Source organism: Cupressus sempervirens, chromosome 3, assembly GCF_028749045.1.
Source record: "Cupressus sempervirens isolate cs-2001-9-10 chromosome 3, ASM2874904v1, whole genome shotgun sequence".
Taxonomy (NCBI): domain Eukaryota; kingdom Viridiplantae; phylum Streptophyta; class Pinopsida; order Cupressales; family Cupressaceae; genus Cupressus; species Cupressus sempervirens.
In genome coordinates, this window is record NC_143120.1 from 196,677,886 (window position 1) to 196,703,175 (window position 25,290).

At 34.2% G+C, this 25,290-nt stretch overlaps 1 pseudogene; it reads right to left on the bottom strand.

Annotated features, from left to right (window-relative positions):
* LOC149565493 (uncharacterized) overlaps positions 1 to 25,290 on the bottom strand; it is a 51,745-nt pseudogene that overhangs the window by 16,450 nt on the left and 10,005 nt on the right.

A 25,290-nucleotide genomic window follows, 5' to 3' on the forward strand; every position in this document is an offset into this window, starting at 1 on the left:
CCCCCCCCCCGAATCTCTCAAATAAGGAAACTAAAATCTACTCTTGCACATAGAAAAGCTCTGATACCATGTTAGAATCTGATAAGATTAATAACCCAGAAAACTAGTGCAAAGAGTAAATATCTAAACTGTGAATGCAGATGATACTAAATCAAAATTGCAACACAGAGTTAGTCTCCAAGAGAGTAATGCAAATGCTGGAAGCAAAATAGCATTAAGAGGATGCAAAAACAAGAGATACAAATACAAGCTAGGTAGCATGCTTATATAGGCTAGGCAGAGGGAGGAGGTGACAAGATCAACCAATGAGGAGCAACCATATATTGGACTAAAGATAGAAAAGTATCTTCCCAAGATAGCTAATGGATGCTCACATGTAGGAAGGTGACACCTCACAACCATTCACCTAATAAGACATGCTTTATTAACCTAAGCGAGATTATTAAAAGTGTAAGAAAAACCTAGCAAAATAGGAAAAATAAAAAACTACACTAACAATTATGATAAAAACTAAGAGATATAGAACATGTTAATTCTATTTTTAGCAAGAATTGAAGGAGTTTACTAAAGATTTTAATGTTTTTAAAAGGTGTGTAAATTGTGACCCCAGAATGCATATACAATTAGATTATAATAAGGTTAATATTTGAAATTTAATTATATATGCATTAAGTAGTTCACAACTTGCATACAACTATTCTAATAACCGAAACATTGAAAAATTATCAACTATTGCAATGTTGGGCACCGTTTTGAACAGGTAAAAAATGAATGGCTAAATTACTCAAAGATAGATACCTCGAGTTATATTCTATTACATAGATGTTGCCAAGTAGAACATAGAGCAAAAATAGGGAAAACAAAAAGAACTCTAGAAGAACTGGAGTCCTTGCCTACATGGAGTCACATTGCAAGGAAATTCAATGCAAAATACAAAGCAATGTCATGTGTGTACAGGTTGAGTTAGAGAGGACAGATTTCCCTTCCTGGGAGTTGTGTTGCAAAGAAGTTCAATGGAAAATACAAAGCAACACCATGTGTGTAACAAACAATTTTTCATATCGAAAAAAAAAAGATAGTTTAACTAAAGATTACCCAACGTTCATTGATAGATAATTGTAAATCTTATTCATATGACATTAACTGTTTTAACAATCAACTAAAATAACCATAACCATATTAATGATCATCTAGAAATAACTAGTTTAATGACTAATTGAAAATAACTATATTTATGATTAACTAAAAATAACTAGATTAACGATCAACTGAAAATAATTGTATTTATGATCATACAAGTAGTTAAATGCTTAACAAGAAAAGAAAATAACATACAAGAATCATCCAGAGGGTTCTTAGTTGGTTGTGCAATCCCGGCTTTGGTGAGGAGAGAAGCATTGACGTAGGCTTAACCTCCCAACTTTGGACCATACTTATCCCCATACAATCTATTGAATTAGAAAGGCCCTCCCTACCTCAGGATCGAACTTAGGATATTCTTAGTCCAGCCACCTGAGCATCTTGGTGTTTAGAACGTCCACACAGTTATGAAATGGACATGCTTGCATGACTAGCGCCACTGACATCAAGTGATCATTAGATGGAAAACATGTCTTTAAACTACCTTGGCCAAGGATTTCAGATGAATTCATTGACTCGATCACCAATGCTCGCCTTGACAATAGGTTGCATTACAGGGATGAGCATGAGCTATAGTGTTTAATTTAGTTTATTTAATTATGTCTGATATCTCTTTTGCATTCTTGTAAATTCATTCCACCTCTTCACCAAACATGGCTATATAGCTGGTGACTCCCAAGTGTGTGGAAATTATGAGCAATCTACTCTCTGCATAGTTTCTAAAAGGATTCATCGATTAGCATATCTTATCACTATAATGACTAAATAAATAAATATGTTCTTAAGACTAGTATGATTCATCCAGGTTTTATTGCACTTAGAAAACTCTTTCTTAAGAGATACTATTTGAGATTCTAGAAGCTATGAAAGTTAAGAAGAAAATCATTAACAATGAGATGGATTATTCAACAAAGCTTATAATATAAGTTTCTAAGCCTAGCCAGTTGCTATGGAAATTGAGTTAAAACTATGGAATATCACAATCCGAAATGATTAACGCATAACCTAATAAAAATTTGAAGCTATTTGAAAACTTGCAAATCAATTTGAATTCAGCTTCCCTCCAGTTGCTTGAAAATATCACCATAGTGTATATGAACTTTTATCCTCAGCAAGAAATACTAATACAGCTGGGAGTACAGAATGGGCTACTTTGGACAAAGTTTTTTTAAAACGTATAGCAGGTATCTATTCGGTCTATTGTAGGGAATCAACACAAGAAGAATATGAAATCGAGTGTCATGAGGGGTGGAATGAAATACTGGAAAAGACAAAGCATACAGGTAGTCGGGTGTTCAAATATGTAGTATCTGCCTTCTACACATGATTTCAAATAAAAAGAATGGTTGTGACTTCTTGGCTTCTGAAACTTAAAAGATTATTTGTCAATTAATTTTGCCAAAAGTTTAACCAGTTACAATCAAGAAGGAAAAATAAATAGGATGGAAGAAAAGTTGGAAAGTTACAATTTGTTTATTGTTATAATTTATATTTACATACGTTCATGTAAATATATTAATGAGGTGACATCATTTTATTAAATTATTTTAATATAATGGTGCCATTTCATTTTTATATCTATATGTACGTATATACATATATATTACAATAATATGGTGAAAGATCAATTAAATTCCTTTGAGATACATTTATATTTTAATTAGATTATTTTATGTTTCTTAGATTATTTATTTAATAGCTCATGCGGGTCCCACAAATGTATCCTGTGTTCAAGTCATTAGGTCCTTACCAAAGAAGTATAAGGTCATACCTATCAATCCTAATCATTGAACTAAGCAAGCATCCCATTCTGATGATCCTATTAAGCAATGCTTCCCCCCCTTCATCTTCTTCTACAATCACCCATGAAACACACTTCCACTATAATAACAATTCCATAATAATTTTCATATAAACATTTAAAAGACTTTAAATTATTAACCATAATTCCCAAAATCAAGCAACTGCTAGACATCATATAACAATTAATAGTTAAGGACCATCTTAATTAACAGTTAATACAACAAATATAAATAACTACCTATTTCACATGATCATAAAAGAAAATTCATTAAATCCAACTGTTATGAGCAAGTTTAAAATTAGGTCAAAATTTTGAGATGTCACAATGTGTTTATAGGTTGAGTTACAAAGGGTAGATTTCCTTGCCTCCATGGAGCCATGTTGCAAATAAGTTTAATGGAAAATATAAAGCAATGTCATGTGTGTATAGGCTGAGTAGGAGAGGATAGCTTCATCATGTCAATGGTAGCATCTCTCAAACAATGATTAGCTGTCGTGATTTTGATGGATATAGATTTCCTTCTGTCAATAGAAGTGTATGTTGAATAGATATTGACTCTGAAAGCAAAGATTCCCCTTCAATGGAAAAATGCTAGAGATTAGCTAAGGTGATTTTGATAGAAAAGATTGTCTATTGTCCATGACATCCAAGTCATTATAAATTAGCTTTAACTACACAAGTTAGCTACCATCCATCAGTGTATATGATGTATGCATGCGCATAGAGGTTTATGTAAAATCAAGATTATCTAGCATAATTTTAATAGCATATATAGGCCAACTAAAATTAGCTGCAAAGGATTTGCTGACATAGATTGCCTTCCATTTATGCTAGCATACAGTAAATCGCATTAGCTATAGTGATTTGAGAGTATTTTTTCCTTGCACTCAATGTCACCATGCATCAGATATATTATTTGAGGTAATTTCAACAACACTTGTTTCCCTCCACCAATGGCAAGATATCTGGAACAAAGATGCAGTGATTTCTAGAGCCTAGTTGTAATTTTGATGGCATTGCTACACTCTATACCTAATAGCACAATCCAAAGAGTAATAGGTTGTGATGACATAGATTGGCCTCCATAGGTGGTAGCATAGAACAAATAGAGATTAGCTTTTGTGGTTTTGAAGGAAAATATTTCCTCCTAGATTAGCTATGGTGATGTTAGAAAAATTGATTGCCAAAGAGACCGGTTGTGATTCTGATATCAAAGGTTTATCAGAATCCATCCAAGGTAGAAAATGACAAATAGAGATTAACTACACTAGTTTGACTACATATATTGATCTCCATCCATGATAGATTGCCATGTACGTATTAGTTAGAATGGCTTTCAATCTTTGACAATATAGTAAGCCCAATAGATGTTAGATAGAGATTAGGTAAGGTGATTTTACATAATTAAATTATGCTCCATCCATAGCAATTGAAGCTTAATATTGGCAGTGAACATTTCCACATATCAATGCAAGCAAATGCTAAATAGAGATTAGCTATACTGATTTTGCTAATAAAATTTACACAAAGTAGTTACATAAATTTTTAAAATGTAATAAAATAGATGTTAAAGTTTGGTAGCTGCAGAATATATCTGCATATGTGTGATTGCACCAGCATTATATTTGATATATTTGGTGTTGCACTATCTAATCCTTTAATATGTTGAGGTTGTGAAGAGTTTTCATTTATGAAGAATCATTCATTTGAAAAGCCATGCCTTTTGAAGAAAACAAAGAGTCTTTAGCAATGGATAATGAAAATATCATGTGTGGATATTGAAGAGTCAAGAGTAATTCATAGGACAAAATTAATATTGTGTTTTTGAGTATTACTTCAATTTTCAGCCTGGTGTTTGGGAAAATTGTATTTCAAACTATTGATTATTCAATAAAAGTGATTTTATTTGGTACCCGAATTGGAAGGATTTCCCAAGATAAATTATGATGTGCTTATTGTTCTTTATTTTTTTATGTTTTGCTTCTTATTTAGATTCCCAATTCAAAACATTAACATGGTGTCATAGCGGGTCTAACTAAAGATCCCAAACTAGAATTATTCCAGTAGTGTTTAGGCAGAAAATTACATACCAGATCTTATCTTAGTTATAGTAGCCAATTTTTGAGAGATGTATTAGAGGTTGTAATGAATTTTCTATGATCATTTACAAACACTTGGCATTTCACTCCCAATGGATCATGGAGATCACCTTGCAGAGTACCTTTAGAGTGTAAAATACCATTTTCCTAACCTTTTAAGTAAAGGAAATAACTAAATTAACTATTTAAGGAAAAAGAAATAACTGAATTAATTGGAGAAGTTGAAAGTACATAAAGGTAAGATACCTGCTATAGGAAGATGGAATGCATGCAAAACTGAATGTATTTTTTCAAGCCTTGGCATCTGGTCGAGAGAAGCATTGTCAAGGGCTTAACCTCCCAGCCATGGACCCTTAGTATCCCACACAATCTCTACTAAAAAAGACCCTCCCTACCCAGGAATAGGCACGTGACACATTGTCCTGCCACTGAGCATCATGGTGTTAGAGAATCAGCTAGGCAGCCAACTAGGTTGTGGATACCTCCCATCAACCTATCTGCCAACTACTAGCAACCTTGGCCTCTAGTGATCACAGCAAAAAGTATGCAGCTAAACCTATGCTGGCTAGGGATTTATATGGACACAACGTGCCCGATCACCCACTGCTCAACTTGACAACAAGATAACACCATTTGATCACCGTGAACTAATTAGTTAAGATGGTTTGCTTAAGCTTAATGATTTTTTATTTTCTTATGATTTCCTTCTCTTATCTTGTAGGTATAACCCAATATTCATTTGTTATAAACCCATGCTCTTTATCTCGACCTTGCTGGTCTTCTTGGATGAATCCTGGTGTGGTTTCTTATAACATTGATCAATCTTGTTTTACCACAGTTTGAACTCTCTACCCAATTTGAGTTTATAATAGTCATTTATAGGCAATTCTTTAAGTTTTTCTAACAATTTCTTGACTCCATATGAGTGCCTTTCCTTATCTCAAAGGCATACAGAAAAATGACCCTATATAAGTCAACACTGGATTGAGAATCCTTTAAATCTAAAACCGAAGTTATAAAAAAAATACATTCTCATAGAAGTAGTAGAGAATTTCATCTTCTTATGCATGTTGTTACTTAGTTAGACATATGACAAAATGGAAATTCATTTGGAGCCATGCTCTAACTATATTATTAAGAAAATTTCATCAGCCTCCAAACAAGATTCAGAGCCTTATCATGTGAAAATTGGAAATTAGCAATGTGAAAGAATGTATGGCCTGGTGAAAGTATTTTCTCCTTCCTTATGATATTGGAGAGTTGAACCACTTGTTACGGCTCCTTGTTGGGGTCAAGATAATCAAATAATGATAGGCTTGCAACAATCATTGAGCAGGAAGTATGCAATATGCGATCTCCAGAACAATGCTTCATGACATTATATAAGTGTATAGGCAGATGGTTATGGAAAACAATTCTTAATCATGACATTATAAAGCAATGATGGTGCATAGAAATTGCAATGGACAAGTGTGGTGCTTGATACTGCTATAAAAGGTAAAATGCAAAGGGAATAAGTTGAAAGTAAGACGAGGAATTCACTGATAAAGAAGAGTCTGCTTGGTATCCATCCATCACATATAATGATTTTGTCGCATGCAAAATGCATGCTTGTTACAACCAAGAAGAAAAAGTGGCATCAAAATAAGTTACACTCAAGAACCTTGACAAGGTGGCCGATAAAATAATGGCTCCAATTAAAATAGGCAACTGAAAAAGTAATTGGCCAATGGCACAACTATAATTATAATATTGCCAAAAGTTAGAATTAATAAATTAAATCATCAACATAAGTTGGAAATAAGAATTCCTTTAATTTTTTAATATAGGGGTATCATTTGCACCCACCCATACTTGCATATGTAAGTAATGTATATGTATGCATATGTAATATTTTAAGTATACATATATCATGTATAGAACATATACGTTCATATAAATCATATGGAATATACATGTGTATGCGTACATGTACATGCATGTGTAGGTACCTTGGTATCATTATATTAAAACATGCCTTGCAATGACAAGAAGCTTTTAACTCGTCTACAAGCATAAAGGTAATGATTTGATCTAGTTTGATTGTTTCATTATTTTATTAAGTGCGTTGACCAATTTGTTCATGGTGATCACTTGGTATGACCTTGCTTGCCTTGTCCAGCGTCCTTGACCAAGGTGGCTTAGAACCCATACTTGATAACTCAATGGTAGGCGATGCCCTCATGCCTTTTCCTTTTTTGGAAATGATTCTACCCTTCGTTGTGTTCCTATAAAAAGAATTTATCAAGGTAATAATGTATTTCCAAATTGTTTAATTAAAATCAAATATTCATACTAGCTAGCCGCTTGCCATTCATATAGCATCATAATGAAATCTGTTATTTCAATTCCTCAAGGACATAACAATTAACCAATATTGCAATTTCATAAGAACCATGATGAACAAATAATTACTTGATTTTCACATGAAATCAAAATAAATAATAATTTAACCATCCAACATGATTTCATTTATAACTTCAATGGTTATAATGATAAAAAAATAAAACTAAACAAAAATTTGGGATGTAACATATAGTGATAATATGGTGAAAGAGAGCATGTTGTTGTTAGTGGGGAAGATATAGAAATCAAATTTTGAAAAGACAATCAAGAGATAAACTTGAGAATTGATCATGAATTTTATGTAATTAATGCATTCTTCTCTGCAAGAGAAGTTTTTGGTGAAAGCCCTTATTCCAACCTAAAGGAATAGCCATGGTGGATCCACCCATTGAGAGTGGCCATCAAGGATCCACCCTTTGGGAGTAGCAATGGTGGATGCCATGTGAGAGACTCCATGACTTGGCTCATGTAATTCACCCTCTAGGAGTAACCCATGGTGAACATCATGTTGAGATGACAATATCACATGATAAAATTTTGTTGCTAACACACATGGTTGTAGTCATTGTGCTTGTCATGATAAAATGAAATCTACAAATGGATTGTTAAATTTTGGTAACTATAGAAGATAATCACATACTTGTGATTGCATCACCATTATATTTGAGTGTTTATTACTCCATTATCTAATCTTTTAATATGATGAGGTTGCAAAGTGACGCATGGATGGGTAGATTCATTAGGAATAAGTCCAAATTAAACCTACGAACATCCCTTGCTTAGAGTTATGTGCAAAAGCAACATACAAATTTAAATGAACAAAGAGAACAAGAAACTAGATTCTATGCAACCACACTGATGCAATTATTTAACTCCACATATAAAGAAAATCAAACATGCCTAGCTGTGAAGCCTTCTGGGTTGCGGCCATATACAAAGAAATATGAAATCAAGTCCAAGCTCGCATCTTACCTTCTTCTCTAGGATCTTCAAATGATCTATCTTGCTAATGATCTCCAATTATCCTTAAATTATGATTTCAACATCAACCCAAGCTCCTTATATAGCTAGCTAAGCCACCAGTCGGCTAGTCGGGCATTTAATTACATTATAGGTCCACCTTGGGGAGTAAACCATAACTATCGCAAATCTAAACATAAAATGATGTGCGCATAGAGGTGGATTGAAATATGGTCAAGGAATTAGCTCTTATTTGTGCCACACATCACGTTAACATATGTAACCGCACCAATTTGATAACACACTACGTAGTAAGGAAAACCATAGAAACAAGAACCGTGAAGAATGATGCGTAACTACAAAAATATGTAACTTTGAAGCTTGCACACCTAGGAGCATGATCAAGGATAGGTCCTCAACGTGGCGTTAACCACACATAACACAAAACAACACGTAACAACTGCTACATTGCAGACAGAAAAATGGAATAAAAAAACAAGAAATGTTTTTGATTGATGCAAGATTGCTCAAAGACCTAGGATGCTCCTACATTAGACATGTATGGTTAATAAAGAACTGATGTCCACATCATACATTCTTCATATTCTGACCTATATCATAAAGATCCAACTTAGCTTGTGTATTCCAAGAACTATCTTCAACTGGTTTATGCTGCCACTGAACAAGGTATTCCAAATAATATTTTTCTCTGGTGCTTTTGCTTATCCTAGCATCCAAAATTCCTTCAATGCCTTCAGCTTACTTCTTAGTATAATCTGGTTTATTAGCTGCTTCATGATCTAATTCATGGTAGTCATATATGTCTTCAATGTTGAACATAGGTGAAATATCCATATCCTTTGGTAATTAAATCTCAAAAGCATCACCACTTTCAAACTTCTTCAAAATTTCGCAAGGCCCAAACTTCTTCCTTCTTAGCTTGTTGTAAGTGCCAACTGGAAATCTGTTCTTCCTCAAGTAAACCATTACTTCATCACCAACTTCAAAAGATTTATGTCTTCTTTTCTGATCCATTCATTCCTTATATACCTAAATACTATTTTTTAAGTTATCTTTGACTTCTTGATGTAGTTTCTTCATGAAATCAGTAAATTCTTCAACCTCAACACTCCTATTTGTTTCCATGCTCAAGTCTCTTAATTTTTTAGTTGCCTTAGGATAAAATCCAATATCAATCTCAAATGGTGTTTTCTTATTACTTCTCTCCTATTGTAAGGTTTTCATACCATTTCCCCAAAAAAATTTGGGCAAGCCTTGGAAATTTTCACAAATTTTTGAAATTTTTTCTATTGCCTTAGTAAATTTTTAGAGTGGTCCAAAGGTTTTTGACTTGAAAATTTTACACATTGGACGCCTTCAGGCTAGGAGGGATTTGATGTGATTTTTTTTTTCACCTAGTACTAAGTTAATTTTCTGGAGCATGTAATTTTATCCTTAGGCCAGACAAATTTCAAGAGCAACATTTTTTCGATGGTTAAAACAATATTCGGTAACGTAAATTTGCAAATTTTGGATTTAGATAGATTTTGGAAATTTGATGTAATTGTATAAACTCTAACATTTTCAAAATAATATTTTAGATTTAAATGTTTTGGAAAATCTTGAATTTTTTTGGTGAAAAAGGATTTTTTTTTTTTATATAGTGAAATTGAAATTGGAAAATCGATTTTCACTACAAAAGAAGGATTTTATTTTGTTAAAAAAAAGCAAAAAATGAAAATTGCATTGCAAAATTGAAATTGGATTAAATTGTAAAATCACATTAATTTGGTTGAAATATTGCCTAGAAGATTTTAAATTTTTTAAAGGAAATTGGTAAATCGGAATTGAAAATTGATTTTAGCTTGCTAGATTCGATTTTAATAATATTTTAATTGTCAAAACGTTATTAAATGAAAATTTTGACATCTCCTAGGCTTTCCTTATTTTATTTTGCATTTTTTTCTCAAAACTAGCAATTAAATGACTAATTTCACTATGGGAAATGTAATTTTAGCATGTCATTTAAATTTGGGCCATTAATAAAGAGCTAATTTAATTTTTGCTCTCCTACTAGACAAGTCAGAAAACTTGGAGAGGCAAGAAAATTTTCTATAAGAAGGGGCTCCCCCCCCCCTCTCTTATTTCCTCATTCCTTCTTCCTCCTCCTTCCTTGATGAGCGATTTTCTTCTAAAGGAGCCACTTGCAGATTTGGGTGAATTTTGGGCAGATTTTCCTTGCTTGGCAGCATTTTTCCTTCTTCCATATTGGTAAAGACAAAATTAAGGTAAAATTCTATTCATTTTTAGAGCTTGAATCATAATTGAAAATCTAGAGTTCCAACTTAGGACAGTGCAAAATCAAAAGCAATTCTATATGGGGTCCTATCTTTTCTTTCTAATTGCGAGACTATATGAAAATCCTAGACTAAAGGCCTTAGGAGTGATTGGCAAATTAACTGGGGCAATGTTTGGTGCATGAGTGCTATCCAAAACTTCATTTGCACAACCCCAAAGACTATAAGATGTTTTAGGATACCTTTTACATGAAGACAGTAAGGATATTGCAAGGGACACCTGCTAGGAGGCGCTCAATGGAAGCAGAGGTAAGAGTTGAGAAGTATGGGAGTTGGTTCATCCAATTTTTGCAATTCACATATATCAGAGTAGTAGGAAGTAAATTTGTCCCAAAAGACTTCCAAGGCACCCATTCGACAAGGTAGTTTTGATGGAGTTGGCTAGGAAACTTGAGCATTATGACAAGATGATGAAACTTAAAGGTGAGGCAGGGATTACCTTCTCATTTGGAATAGGCAAAGATACTTGCCCCAATCCTGTCACCATTGCAACTATGGAGAAAGAATTAGAATGGTATCATCTAGGATGGTATAGAGCAAGAAAAGGATTCAATCCTAATGGTCTTATCAAGGCATCTCATGCAAATACATTCAAACATGTTCCTACTATAGAAGATTTATGGGCCAATGCACAAGATGACTTTCACATAAGAAAGCTAGCTTTCTCAAGGTTGTTAGTGAACATGATGAGGGAAATCAAATGGAGAGGCCTTGATATTCTCAATCAACTAGAAGATGATGAAAATGTGCTGAGGAGATTATGATACAGTGGATAAAATGAAGTTGAGTCCAATGGATTGGGATGATCATCAGGATCCTTCCTAAGAGGCAGTTACAAGGATAGTTGATCTACACACAGAGTCGTGGTACAATGGGAAGTCAAAAAAATTACAAAGTCAGAGGGTACACCTCACTTATGAGAAGATGAAACCAGAGGAAGTTCTAGCAAATTCAATCAGGTAGAAAAGTGGAGGCAATAGCCAGCAACAAAGAGTAGTTAAGAGCAACAAGAGAAGTTTGGAGGTTGAGAAAAGTAGAGAAGATCAAGGATCTCCAATGAAGAAACAGAATGCAACACCATCAAGGGAGAGCATAATTGAGGCTAGAAGCCAAGAGGATAATACAAGTGAACAAGGGGTCATGATAGAGGTGAGCTCTGATTTAGAATCAAGTGGTTACAATTATAGTACTAAGTACTCTCCTCTCTTGGAGAACCAACATGGAGATGATGTGACAATCTCTAGTGAAAAAGAGGATATGCCAATTGATATTGAGGAGATAAGCCAAGTTCCCGAGGCCATTGGTAATGCTTTGCTAATAGAACCAAATCTAGATTTGTGGAGATGCATTGCACCACTATGGTTAAGGCAGATGCTTATGCCAAGAAGAAAGGTAGTGACTACCCAAATAGTTGAAGATATCCAAGGGTTAGTGGAAAAGGGTGATAGTGAGAGCTAGAAAAAAATTGCAAAAAATGGTGGCAAAGGTAATCAGAAGTGAAAATGATGGTCATTGAAGAGTTCAAATTAATATACCAATGGTTATCAAGGGATTGGATGAGATTGTAGCTCAGGAGTATGAGATAATGGAGCATACCTTGGGAAGAGTCACAGATGACATGGAATGTGAGGAGATCCAAGAAGGCATGGTTTTAATTAGAGAAAGGTTGAGGAAGGCAAACGAAAGGATTGTAAAGTTGGAGGTCGAGAAAAAGTATTGGAGAGATTGTCAGCCTATCCAACATTTGGATCAGGAAACCCTTCCTTAAGATAGTGGGAGCATCACAGAAGAGATATTAGCTTAGTTGCATGAAGTCAAAGATTGCACTAGTGATATAATTCAAGATAGGTGTAATTTCTTGCCTTCCTTTATCTCAACATTCAAATCATTCATGGCTATTAGAGACAAATCCAAAGCATTTGAAGGTGAGTGGAAGAATTTCCTTCCAGTCAAGGACTTAGCCATTCCTAGGCTATAGGTATTCATTGAGCTACCAAAGAAATATTTGGAAAGGGCCAAGTTGGTAGATGGAGGAGGAATGAATATGGTGGAGTCTTGGTATGTTTTTTTGACCACCAGATTAAGTATACTTGAGGAGATACAAAATGAAGTTGCACAGCACAGCCCAAGCATTGACACTTCCATTTCAACCATGATGAGCATTGTTGGGGTTATGCTTTATTTTGAAGATATCAAAGAAGAGAATGTCAATGAGACAGAGTTTGGATCAAGATTGCATAAGTTGATAAAGGTTTCCATCAAGAAGAAAGATTTGGGCACCCTTGCCTCCCTCAATACCTTTATCGGATATGCAAAAGAATATGAGAAGTATCATGAGAAGACACTGCAAGTAGCAACATGATGAATTCAGCTAAGCTCAAGATGAAGCATACACTTTTCCCTCCCATGAAGAAAGTCAACGACATGTTAGCCAAGTTCATCGCTTTGGCTAAAAGGATGAAAGAAAAAATTGGAACTATACTAGAAGATCATTTGATGTAAGCCCAAGTGGTAATTTCTCCTTTCTTTTGGGTAGGATAGGTATTTGATTCTGACACGCTACCATTTTGGTGCCTTGTCATTGGTTGCCACTTTTCCTTTTTTTTCATTGGTCCATTGATGAGGTGGCATCTTCTCATTGGCAGATGGGGTGGCAACCCTAATTAGGGTTTTAAGGATCCAATTTGGATCATTGATTTTTCCTCTTAATCTCTACCATTGGTTGTAATTTTGGCCTCTATATAAGGTCATTCTCTCTCATTTGTAAAGTTTTGAAATTTTTTTTTGCTTAAGATAATACAAAATTGCCTCTCTTTATCATTGTTGTGACTTGCATTGTGATTAAGAACATTTGGTGTTATTGCATAGTTTCTACTTCCAATAATTAGAGTTAGATTTCAATGAAGTTGTTAAAGTAGATTTCATTTTGAGAAAGTTGTTAAGAGTAGGAGTAGATGGATAGTTTCATGGTGATATTAGTGGATGTTTGATAGGGATCTACAAACTAGGCCACTAGCATACTAGCGGCTAGTTAGGAAGCCTTGCGTGGTAAACTAGTCTTTTTCCCTTGAATCATTGCATCTATGTAGGTAGAGTCCCTGGTTAACATTCATTAGATTTGATCCCCGTCCATTTGCTAATCTTTCCATTCATAGGTGTAGGAGTAGAGTAGCAAGTAGTTTAGTAGTTGGAGTTCATTCTTAGAAAGTTAGAGAATGAGAGCATCATTAGTAGACACACACCCCATCATCACCACCATCAACATTATCTGGAACTTGTATATTTTAAAAACCCATCATCATCACCATCACCAAAAATCCAAGTCATCCTTGAATGAACAATGCAAGGTTGCCTATGTGATTTCCAACAAATCACATCTATATTACTGACTTAGTATCCACAAGTGTAAGGAACATTGGAGTTTATCTCATGTCTTCATGAGTATTAACTTTTCAAGAGAGGAATTGAGTGTTTGATATTCCATATCAAGTATTCAATTGCTATATGTTATGTAGTTGTACAAAATTAACATCAAAAAATCCCAATTAGCAGGTTTATCTCCAACCAAACATCTCAACAAGTTACCCAAACTTATGTTCACAACTTCAGTTTGTCCATCTGTTTGAGGGTGAAATGCAGAACTAAACTTCAACTTTTTATTTAGCTTCTTCCATAGTGTCTTCCAAAAATTACCAATTAACTTAGTATCTCTATCTGAAACAATAGATTTAGGCAAACCATTCAATCTTACCACTTTCTTGAAGAATAACTCAGCTACATGTAATGCATCAGATCTTTTTTTGCAAGGTATGAAATGAGCCATCTTTGAAAATCTGTCAACCAAAACAAAGATAAAATCATTATCCCTCTAAGTTCTATTTGTAAACCAAGAACAAAGGCCATGTTGATATCTTCCTAAGGCTTATCGGGTACAGGCAAAGGTGAATACAATCCCAAATTCTAACTAGTTCCTTTTGTTGTTTGACAAATTTTACAACTTACCATTTTCTGCACATCCTTATAAATCTGTGGCCAAAAGTATCTGTCTGGAATCAATTTCACTATCTTATGAATCTCAAAATGTCCAGCAAGTCCACCAATATGTTTCTCCTTCATTATGTTTTCTCTCATAGATCATCTACGTATGCATAACTGAATTCCTTTAAACAACATGTGTTCCCCAATGAAATAGTCATCCCACTTATCACTCATTGTTTGTTCTTTACAAGCTTTCCAAGGTTCTACAAAATCAAGATTAGTCTAATATGAATGCTTCAAATCATCAAAACCAAGTACCTCAACTCTCACCTCTATCATCAAATTTCTTCTTTAGCTCAAGGCATCAGCAAGTATATTCAACTATCCACTTTTATGCTTCAATAAAAGGAAAAATTTTACAAAAACTCAACCCACTTCATATGTCTCTAATTCAACTTATGCTAACTTCCCAAATACTGCAAAGCTTTATGGTCAGTAAACAACACAATATCTTTAGGCATCAAATAATGTCTCCATCTCTTCAAAGCTTAAACAATAGCGTAGAGCTCTTGATGATAAACTAAATATTTTCTCTTAGCGCCATTCAACTTCTCACTAAAAAAAGCTACAGGTCTTCCTTCTTGACTCAAAATAGCTCCAATTGCACTTCCAATAGCATCACATTCAACTTGAAAAACTTTATTAAAATCAACCAAAGCAAGTGTAGGCAATTTTGCAATATTTTGTTTCAATGTTTCAAAACTTCTTTTTGCTTCATGTGTCCATTTGAAATCATTTTTATCTCCTCTCATAATTTCAATCATAGCATTACAAATAGAACTGGAATTTCTGATAAACTTCCTATAAAAACTTGCCAATCCATGAAATGATCTTACCTCTCCAACATTCTCTAGTGTAGGCCAATCAAGAAAAACTCTCACCTTTTAAGGGTCCATTTTTAGTCCATCAGCTGAAATTACAAAACCAAGGTATAAAATTTCTTCGTTCATGAATGAACATTTCTTCAAATTCATCAGCAACTTTTTTTCCTTCAATTTCTGCAATACTTGTCTAATTTGCTCAAGATGTTCTTCCTTACTATTACTAAATATCAAAATGTCATCAAGATTTACAATCCCAAATTTACCAAAAATTTCTTCCAAACTTCATTCATTAATCTCATGAAAGTACTAGGAGCATTAGTCAAACTAAAGGGCATAACCAATCATTCATACAATCCTTCATTAGTCTTAAAAGTAGTTTTCCATTCATCTCCTTCCCTAATTCCAATCTGATGATAACCACTTTTAAAATCAATTTTTGTAAAATACTTTGCTCCACTCAAACTAACTATTATGTCATCCATTCTAGGCAATGGAAATTTGTACTTCACTATTATCTTGTTTATAACTCTAGAATCAGTACACATTCTCCATTCTCCATTCTTTTTAGGTACTAACACAATAGGTCCTACACAAGGACTAAAACTTTCTTTGATTAGACATTTCTCTAGCAATTCTAGCACTTGTCTATTCAATGATGAGGCATATTAATGTCTCAAATTTGATATACTTTTTATATAGTCTAAACTTACTCTTTGAGCCTTGTGAAAAATATTTCCAACATATTTGTCTTATGTTGGATGCAGCTAGATCTTATTAAACCTATGGATAATGGATAGGACATGCCTTGCTTAATAGTATATATATAAAGTGTAGTATTTCATATAAATATTTTAAACTATGTTCTAATATTTGAATAAGAGTAGAAATGTTGTTGTGCATATGTGTTTGAATGTTTCTAATTTTTAGGAAATGAAGAAGTGGCACAAAAAGTGGTGAACATTGTATTAAAGAAGTAATGAAGACCAATTGTAGCATGAGAAGCGTAGGTCAATTTTGAGTGTTAAGCTGCATCTGCAAGAAGAGTTATTCCAGGAGACCTGACTTGCTACATTATTTATGGACAATATTCTATTGCTCAATCAATGTTTTAGAGTCATGGTTGACATCTTGCCTTTTTCTTATGACAATGTTTGCTCACAGTTTTTATGTTATGTTTGTAATAAGTTCCAATCCTCTATATTTATAAGAAAAGAGGGGAAAAGTTATGTAAGGGGGATTCCCAAGTTGCTCTTTTTTGTTTTCTACAAATTATTCAATCATGTAGCAAAAGAAGAATTCTAATGAGAAAGTGATTTTGGAATACCTATTGTGTTCTTAGTTAGTTGAAGCCAACCAAGGGGGCCCACTTGGGAGGTGGAATAGATTTAAGTGGAGTAGATTCATTTCTTGCAGTTTACTATTTTAAGATAGATTTACTATATTAGTCCTATAGCATAGTTATTGTGAAAGTTCCTGCAGCACTTGTGGAAAACAATCATAGTGGATGTTTGAATTATTAACTAGCTTAAAATTCCTTTTCCGAAGTTTTCTCATGTTATATGTTGTTAGTCCAAGTGTGTTTACTATTCTGTATCAGTAGTATAGATTCTTTTCATGCATTTTACTTTCCTGTAGCATAAATGTTAACACTTAAAGGAACTTAGTGCACATATATGTTGACCCATTTTAAGTTCTACATCCCTGGGTTGACAATTCAAGCGTAGTTCATGATGGAAGAGATAATTCTCAAAATAGATAGTATCCTCGAAAGGAATAAGAGTGTGATTATCTTTATCTATTATGGAAACCATGCATTTTTGGTCTCATTGCAGGGGATGGTGTCAAAGTAGGAACCTTCACGATTCCTCTATTTTTAAATTAGTGTGTTAGTTAGAAACCACAAGATTGTGTGCTTGATTAATAAGTCACCAATTTAATAGCATGCATCGAAGAGGAAGACAACAAGATGAATATGGGACAAGAGAGTCTTTGAATCTGAACCAAGAAATTGAAGAAGAAGTCGAGTTTCCTTTTGAGGATGCAAGCCCTATTTTTCCTACAGAATCATCCTCAAGAGAAAAACCTCTAGATACAAGTGGTCTTCAACCTTCTACTAAAATTTTGGCCAATTTCCTTGATAGTACTGCTCCAAATCCACCAGTTGTTAACAATCTAGTACCCAATGTTCCTTTTTAGCAACAACCTCATAATCAAATACCTCCAGTAATGGCACAACCTACTTTTCCATTTCCACTCCCAAGCCTTGTAACCAATGCTAATCTCAAAAATATACCTCCAAACACTCTTCCAAACTTTTATGGCCTTGCAACTAAAGATCCTGATACTTTCTTGTTTGAGTTTGACATACTCTATTGTAGCTTTGACTATAACACTAATGCCCATAAGCTCAAGTTGTTTCCAACAACATTGAAAGAGTCAACTTTACAATGGTTCATGGGCTTAGGAGCCAATGCAGTAGGTACTTGGGATGAAATGCAAACTCTATTTATAGACAAATACAAAGAGTATTGCAAAGCAAATGATTCAAGAGGAGATGATGTCTTTAGAATATCACAAAAGGAGGAAGAAACATTGGAGCAATAAAACATGCAAGAGATGAGAAAGTAGCCAAATTCCTATATGAAGAAATATTCAACCATTATGGAGTCCCCAGAGAACTTGTTAGAGATCAAGGAGCTCAAATCACATCAAACGTGATCATTGAGGTTAGTGAAGAAAGCCCTAACCTTGAAAAGGAAGCCCAAAACCCCTCTATTAAAGTAACAAAAAGGAAAAGGTTTGTTCCTATAGCAACTATTCTTGTAGTATCTACTCCAACCATGCCTAAACCAAAACAGACCAGTAAAATGGTCAAAGCTAAAGAGATTCTTGTACGTAGAAGCCCTCGTATGAGAGGCCGGTCATCCCCAGTTTCCATTGGAAATCCAAATGCCCCAATTTCAACGTCTCACACAAAATCAGTAGTTGAAAATGTCCTAGATGATTCTCTTGTGCAACTAGAGCCCCGAAATGTAGAAACACATGAAAATGTGCCTGCCAAGGAGAAACCGCAAGAGAATTAGGATATGTGCAAATCAAATCCTACTATTGTTCAAAAAAAAGCCCCTAGCAATGATCAACAAACCATGCTATCAATCCCTGAATATTCCAATGTTTCTCTTATACCTTATAAATCTTCTTGGTACACCTAGCATTTCCAACAAGTTGCCAAAGAAAAAAAGATGAAATCTAAAGCTCAAGAATTTTCAACATCCACAATTCAGTCATTATTGTTTGGTCTATACAATCATTTTATTTTTCAAAAAACCATGTGGAAGCAAGAAAGAGACCAGATGTAGAAGGCAATATTTGATAGGGGTGAGGAAATTGAATCATTAAAGGAGCAACAAGAAAAAAAAAAGCAACAAATGAATAAAGCTTTGAAGTTAGCTAATCAAGTTATGGCTTGTAGACCACCCCCAAGGGTGTATGATATTTGTTTGAAAGAACAGAGTCTGTTATTTTAGTTAATGATGACAATGAGAAATATTGATTGTGAATTTAAGAATGCTCGAGGTTTTTATAATGTGTATCAGGCTTTTCCTTAATGGAAAAAGAACTTGTTGTGTGAGCTCTATTTGCATAATTTCATAATTCCAAATGAAACAAACTGGAATCCCTTGCTTTACATAGGGGATGTCCACTTAAGAGCTCTAATGTCATGGATGCACAATGAAAAAAATTATGATAGGCAATTGGATACCTATAGGGATTGTGAAAAGTCTAAACCATTACCACTCTGGGCTGAATCCCATAAGCCTTTTGATCTCTTGAGAGATTGTTTCAGATTAACTTGTTGAAGGCCAAAACATAAAATCAAAGAAAAAGTGTTTGAAGAAAGGGGAAAAGTTTACAAAGACTATCAGACACTTCCTAATTTCACACAACAAAGAGCAATTGTAGGGCTTAGAAATAGATGGAGTCTACTGCCTGAACCTTTCAAGAAGGTTGAACCACACAGCCTTGTTAATTTTGAGGCAACAATTAATAGAGTGGCTAAATATATGCAATTGGGAAGGAAAATCAGGAAAGAGCTATGGATGCCACTAACTTTTCAACCTCCTACCCTTCTCTAGCCCCTGTATGAAAATAGTGCTACCAGGTTAGACCCATTAGTTGAATAACACTTAGGTGAGCACTGAAGATGAACCAGAGGATATTTCTACACCTTCAAAAATGGGAAATAGGGGAAGACTATAGTGGGAGATTTCATAGCAATGGCAAAGAAGTACAATGCTTGAGGACAAGCATTTGCATAGTGGGGGACAAATGATGAGGCATATTAATGTCTCAAATTTGATATAGTTTTTATATAGTCTAAACTTACTCTTTGAGCCTTGTGAAAAAATTTACCAACATATTTTTCTTATGCTGGATGCAGCTAGAACTTATTAAACTATGGATAATGGATATGACATACCTTGCTTAATATTATATATAAAGTGCAGTATTTCATATCAATATTTTAAGCTATGTTCTAATATTTGAATAAGAGTAGAAATTTTGTTGTGCATATGTGTTTGAATGTTTCTAATTTTCAAGAAATGGAGAAGTGGCACAAAGAGTGGTGAACACCATATTAAAGGAGTAATGAAGACCGATCATAGCATGAGAAGCACAAGTCAGTTTCGAGTGTTAAGCCGCATTTGCGAGAAGAGTTATTCTAGGAGACCTAACTTGCTACATTATTTGTGGACTATTATTTTATTGCTCAATCAATGTTTTAAAGTCATGGTTAACATTTCACCTTTTTCTTCTAAAAATGTTTGCTCACTATTTTTATGTTATGTTTGTAATAAGTTCCAATCCTCTATATATATAAGAAAAGAGGGAAAAAGTTAGTTAGTCAAGGGGATTCCAAAGTTGCTCTTTTATGTTCTCTACAAATTATTCAATCATGTAGCAAAAGAAGAATTCTAATGAGAAAGTGATTTTGAAATACCTGTTGTGTTCTTAGTTAGTTGAAGCCAACCAAGGGAGCCCACTTGGGAGGTGGAATAGATTTAGGTGGAGTAGATTCATTTCTTGCAGTTTCCTATTTTAAGATAGATTTATTGTATTAGTCCTGTCGCATAGTTACTATAAAAAATCCTGCAGCACTTGTGGAAACAATCATAGTGGATGTTTGAATTATTAACTAGCTTATTATTCCTTTTTCCAAAGTTTTCTACAATTATCTGTTGTTAGTCCAAGTATGTTTACTATTTTGTATCAGTAGTATAAATTCCTTTCACGCATTTTACTTTCCCATAGCATAGATGTTAAGACTTAAAGAAACTTGGTGCACATACTATGCTGACCCATTTCAAGTTCTACATCCCTAGGTTGACAATTCAAGTTAATTCATGATGGAAGAGATAATTCTCAAAATAGACATAGTATCGTTGAGAGGAATAAAAACATGATTATCTTTATATATTATGGAAATCCTGCATTCATCTCAATCTTTTCTTAGGTGTCAACCTATGTGGTGCTTTATTAGGCAGACTAGCTCTAGTCCATACAATTACTTATACTTCTCATCAAAAATTATGTCATGAAATTCAGTCAACAAAGGTTCAATCTCAAGTGCATGTTCCAATTCATCTTGTTTCTAAATCTTTATAGGAATCAAAGCATAACAAACATTTTTTTCGTTCATTTCCTTTGCAAACTTATTACCCTCTACCAAACATACTTTGACTATACTATAGTGACTTTCATCAAACTTTTCCACCAAAGGTAAGAATATTTGTTTCTTTCCTTCCACCCAAATAGTATATTCATTCAATCTACTATCATGCAAAGCTTTTCTATCATACTGCCAAGGTCTACCCAAAAGAATATGACAACAATCCATAGGCATAATATCACACAAGACTTCATCACGATAATTACCAATTTTGAATTTGACAAGGCATTGTTCACTCACAAGTAAATTATGCTCCTAGATCAAAGCAACATGGTAAGGCTTAGGATGTCTCAATCTCTGTTGTAAATCATTAACCAGCTCTTCAAATGCCAAATTATCTAAACTTCCACTATCAATGATTACTTTGCAACATCTTCCAATAATCTTACATTTGGTTTTGAACAAACTTCTTCTCAAAATAGGTTCCTCAGCAGCTTCTTCATTCCACAAGATCCTTCTTAACACCAAGTTTTCACCATTTTTAGGTTAATTAGGTGTTTTAGCAACTTCTTCACAAGCTAAAGTATTTTTGTTATTACTTCCAATCTTCTTTCCAGAGTTAGTACATTCAATGTCCCTATGTCCTTCACCACATTTGTAACAAGTAACTCTAAAAAAAGATCTCTCCTCTTTTTTTCGCTATTATTGCCCCTAGAGTAACTAGTATAGATACATCTAGAGTAATTACCTCTTTTACGAGGTTCATCTTTCCATCCTTTATCTTGCATTATGACGTCAGATCTACTACTTTCTCCATAGGTTCTACCTCTGCTTCTTTAAAATTTGCCACCTCTTCCTCTCTACCTTGATTATGTCTCTTTGAAAACCTTTCTTCAACTTTCAAAGCAAATTGATATGCCTCTTCCACACTATCCATCTTAACATAGTTGATCTCATATTTAATTGATGCTCTCAAGCCATTCAAGTATCTAGCCACTTTCTCAACTTCATCATCAACATGTACAAATTTGATATCTAGCTTGTAGAATTCCTCAGAATATTCTTTCACACTCATGTCCTCTTGTCTCAAATTTTGCAATTTTCTCAACAAAGTAACTTGGTTTTCTACTAGGAGAAACTTCATCTTCATCCATGTTTTGATCTTTTCTTTTCTTCTCTTTTGTTTGTCAATATGCAAATGATCCCACCAAAGATATGCATGTCCTTTCAACTTTGTGACTGCAATCTTAACCTTCTTATTATCAGGAGTACATTCATACTCAAAATATTTTTCCATCTCAGAGATTCAGTCCAACAATGCATCAGTCTCAAGTCTTCCATCATAGTGAGTAACCTCAACAACAGGTTTGGAATTAGCTTTAGACAAAACTCTCAAAAGTCTTTCCTCATCTTGTTCAGCTTCAAGTATAGGTTAAGGGTTAGGTGTTTCTTCTTCTTCATCACTAACATCTTCAAAATGTACACCTCTTCTTTGGGTTGTCTCTACAGCTTCAAGTCTGGTTGCAATTTGTCTCAACATGTCTATTATAGCATTATCGACATTTCCTCTACCACGAACCATCTTGAAAATATTTCCTACAAGACAATAACCTTTTGCAAGTTATAGGTCAGATTTCAAATCTGCCACCCTACAACCAATCCAATAAGGTTCTCCATAATCCACCCCATAAGAAAGAACTTAGCTCTAATACCACCTGACGCAAGGACAGGAGATTCATTAGGAATAAGTCCAACTTAAACCTATGAACATCCCCTACTTAGAGTTACACATGGAAACAACATTCAAATTTAAATGAACAAAGAGAACAAGAGAACAAATACCATGCAACCACACTGATGCAATTATTTAACCCCACATATAAAGAAAATCAAACATGCCCGACTGTGACACCTTCTGGGTTGCGGCCATATACAAAGAATTATGAAATCAAATCCAAGCTCGCATCCTACCTTCTTCTCTAGGATCTTCTAATGATCTATCTTGCTATTGATCTCCAATTATCCCATAATTATGATTTCAACGTCATCCCGAGCTCCTTATATAGCCAGCTAGGCCACAAGTCGGCTAGTTAGGCATTTAATTACATTATAGGTCCACCTTGGAGAGTAAACCAAAACTATCACAAATCTAAACATAAAACAATGCACACATAGAGGTGGATCAAAATGTGTGCAAGGAATCAACTCTTATCTGTGCCACATCTCACGTTAACATACACAGCTACACCAATTTGATAACACGCTACATAGGAAGGAAAACCGTTGGAATAGGAACCAAGAAGAATAATGCATAACTCCATAAATATGTAACTTCAAAGCTTGCGCACCTAGGAGCACGATCAAGGATAGATCCTAAACGTGGTGTTAACCGCACATAACACGAAATTTCATGTAGCAACTGCTACATTGCAAACAGTGCACTAGAACAAAAAATAAGAAATGTTTTTGGTTGATGCAAGATTGCTCAAAGACCCAAGATGCTCCTGCATCACAATGAGTCTTCATTTATGAATGTTCTTTCATTTGACGAGTCATGTCTTTCTAAGATAATGAAGAGTCTTCAATATTGGTTAATGACAAAATTGCATGTGGATATTGAAGAGTCAAGATAATAAAAGGTCAAGATAATGAACGATGAAGACAAGTTTATATATCCTTCATGAATAATTCATAGGATATAGAAATTGATATTGTGTTTCTGAATATTACTTCATTTTTTAGCCTAATGTTTGGGCAAATTGTATTTCAGACTTCTAATTATTCAATAAAAGGGATTTTATTGTAGTTGGGTTTTTCCTCCTCAAGTTAGAGGGTTTTCCTTGGATAAATTCTGATGTGCTTATTATTCTTTATTCCATTATGTTTTGCTACTTATTTTGATTCCTAGCTTAAAACATTTAACAAAAGATATTCCTAGCTTAAAACATTAACAAAAGATGTAAATTAGATATATTGAATTTGATTGTGTAGTACACATGATAAAAATATTACAGCTATAGTGATTTTGATTTTATGATTTTCCATTTGTACATGGCTACATATTTGTTATAGATTTTAGGAAATGTGATTTTGAAGACATGGATTGTGCTTCATCAAGTACAATTGCAGGTTTTTCTTGAAACGATAAATTGCCCATCATACATGGTAAGGTACAACAAAAAAATCTTTGATGTTATATATCATATAAAATGTTAGATAGAGATAAGATATAGTGGTTTGGAACGTTGGACATACCATACATGACGGGTAATGCCAAAGAAACAAAAAACTTTAATATTTTATACCTAAGTTACCAATTTAGATGCGGACTCAGAAACGCATGTGGGAATTGTGAATTTTTAATTTTTTTTTTAGGGATGTGGATGCATATGGATGCCTCAGTGTGTGTGTGTGTGTATGTATATGTGTGTGTGTGTGTGTGGTATTTCTAGACATTCATTATATAATTGTCTATTTGTTGTCCCTCACAAAACAGTCAACATTGCTCATAGAGGGCAATATATAAATGTCTATCTACTGGGAGTTCATTGAGTGCTAACTGCTGTTACAAATTGTCTATCACTTGGCCATACCAATCTAGGAAATGTTGAGAGTTTTGTGAGAAGCATCAAGGTTGGAGTAGTACTTTACACATTCAAAGGCTCTATATACATAGCTGCGAGAGGGTATTACTGCCATAGAAGTAGCTATCTATGCTAGGGACTGCTACAATAGTTCCATATAAGTCTGAAATACTCCATTAAGGGTGTCGTACAAGATGATTGAGGCTCATACTAGGCCTGTAGCTATGTTATGGGAAATGACTAAGATTGTGACAGAGTTTTGGGTAGTGATTTGGTCAGTAAATAGAAGTTAGCACTCAATAAATGCACCCTGCCAACATCCAACATGCTTCTAAATGCATCCCGCATCCACTTTTGCATCCGGGGCTACAGGGCATGAATCGGTATCTGAGTTTTGTACCATATAGTAAGTAAGGTTTATCAAATTC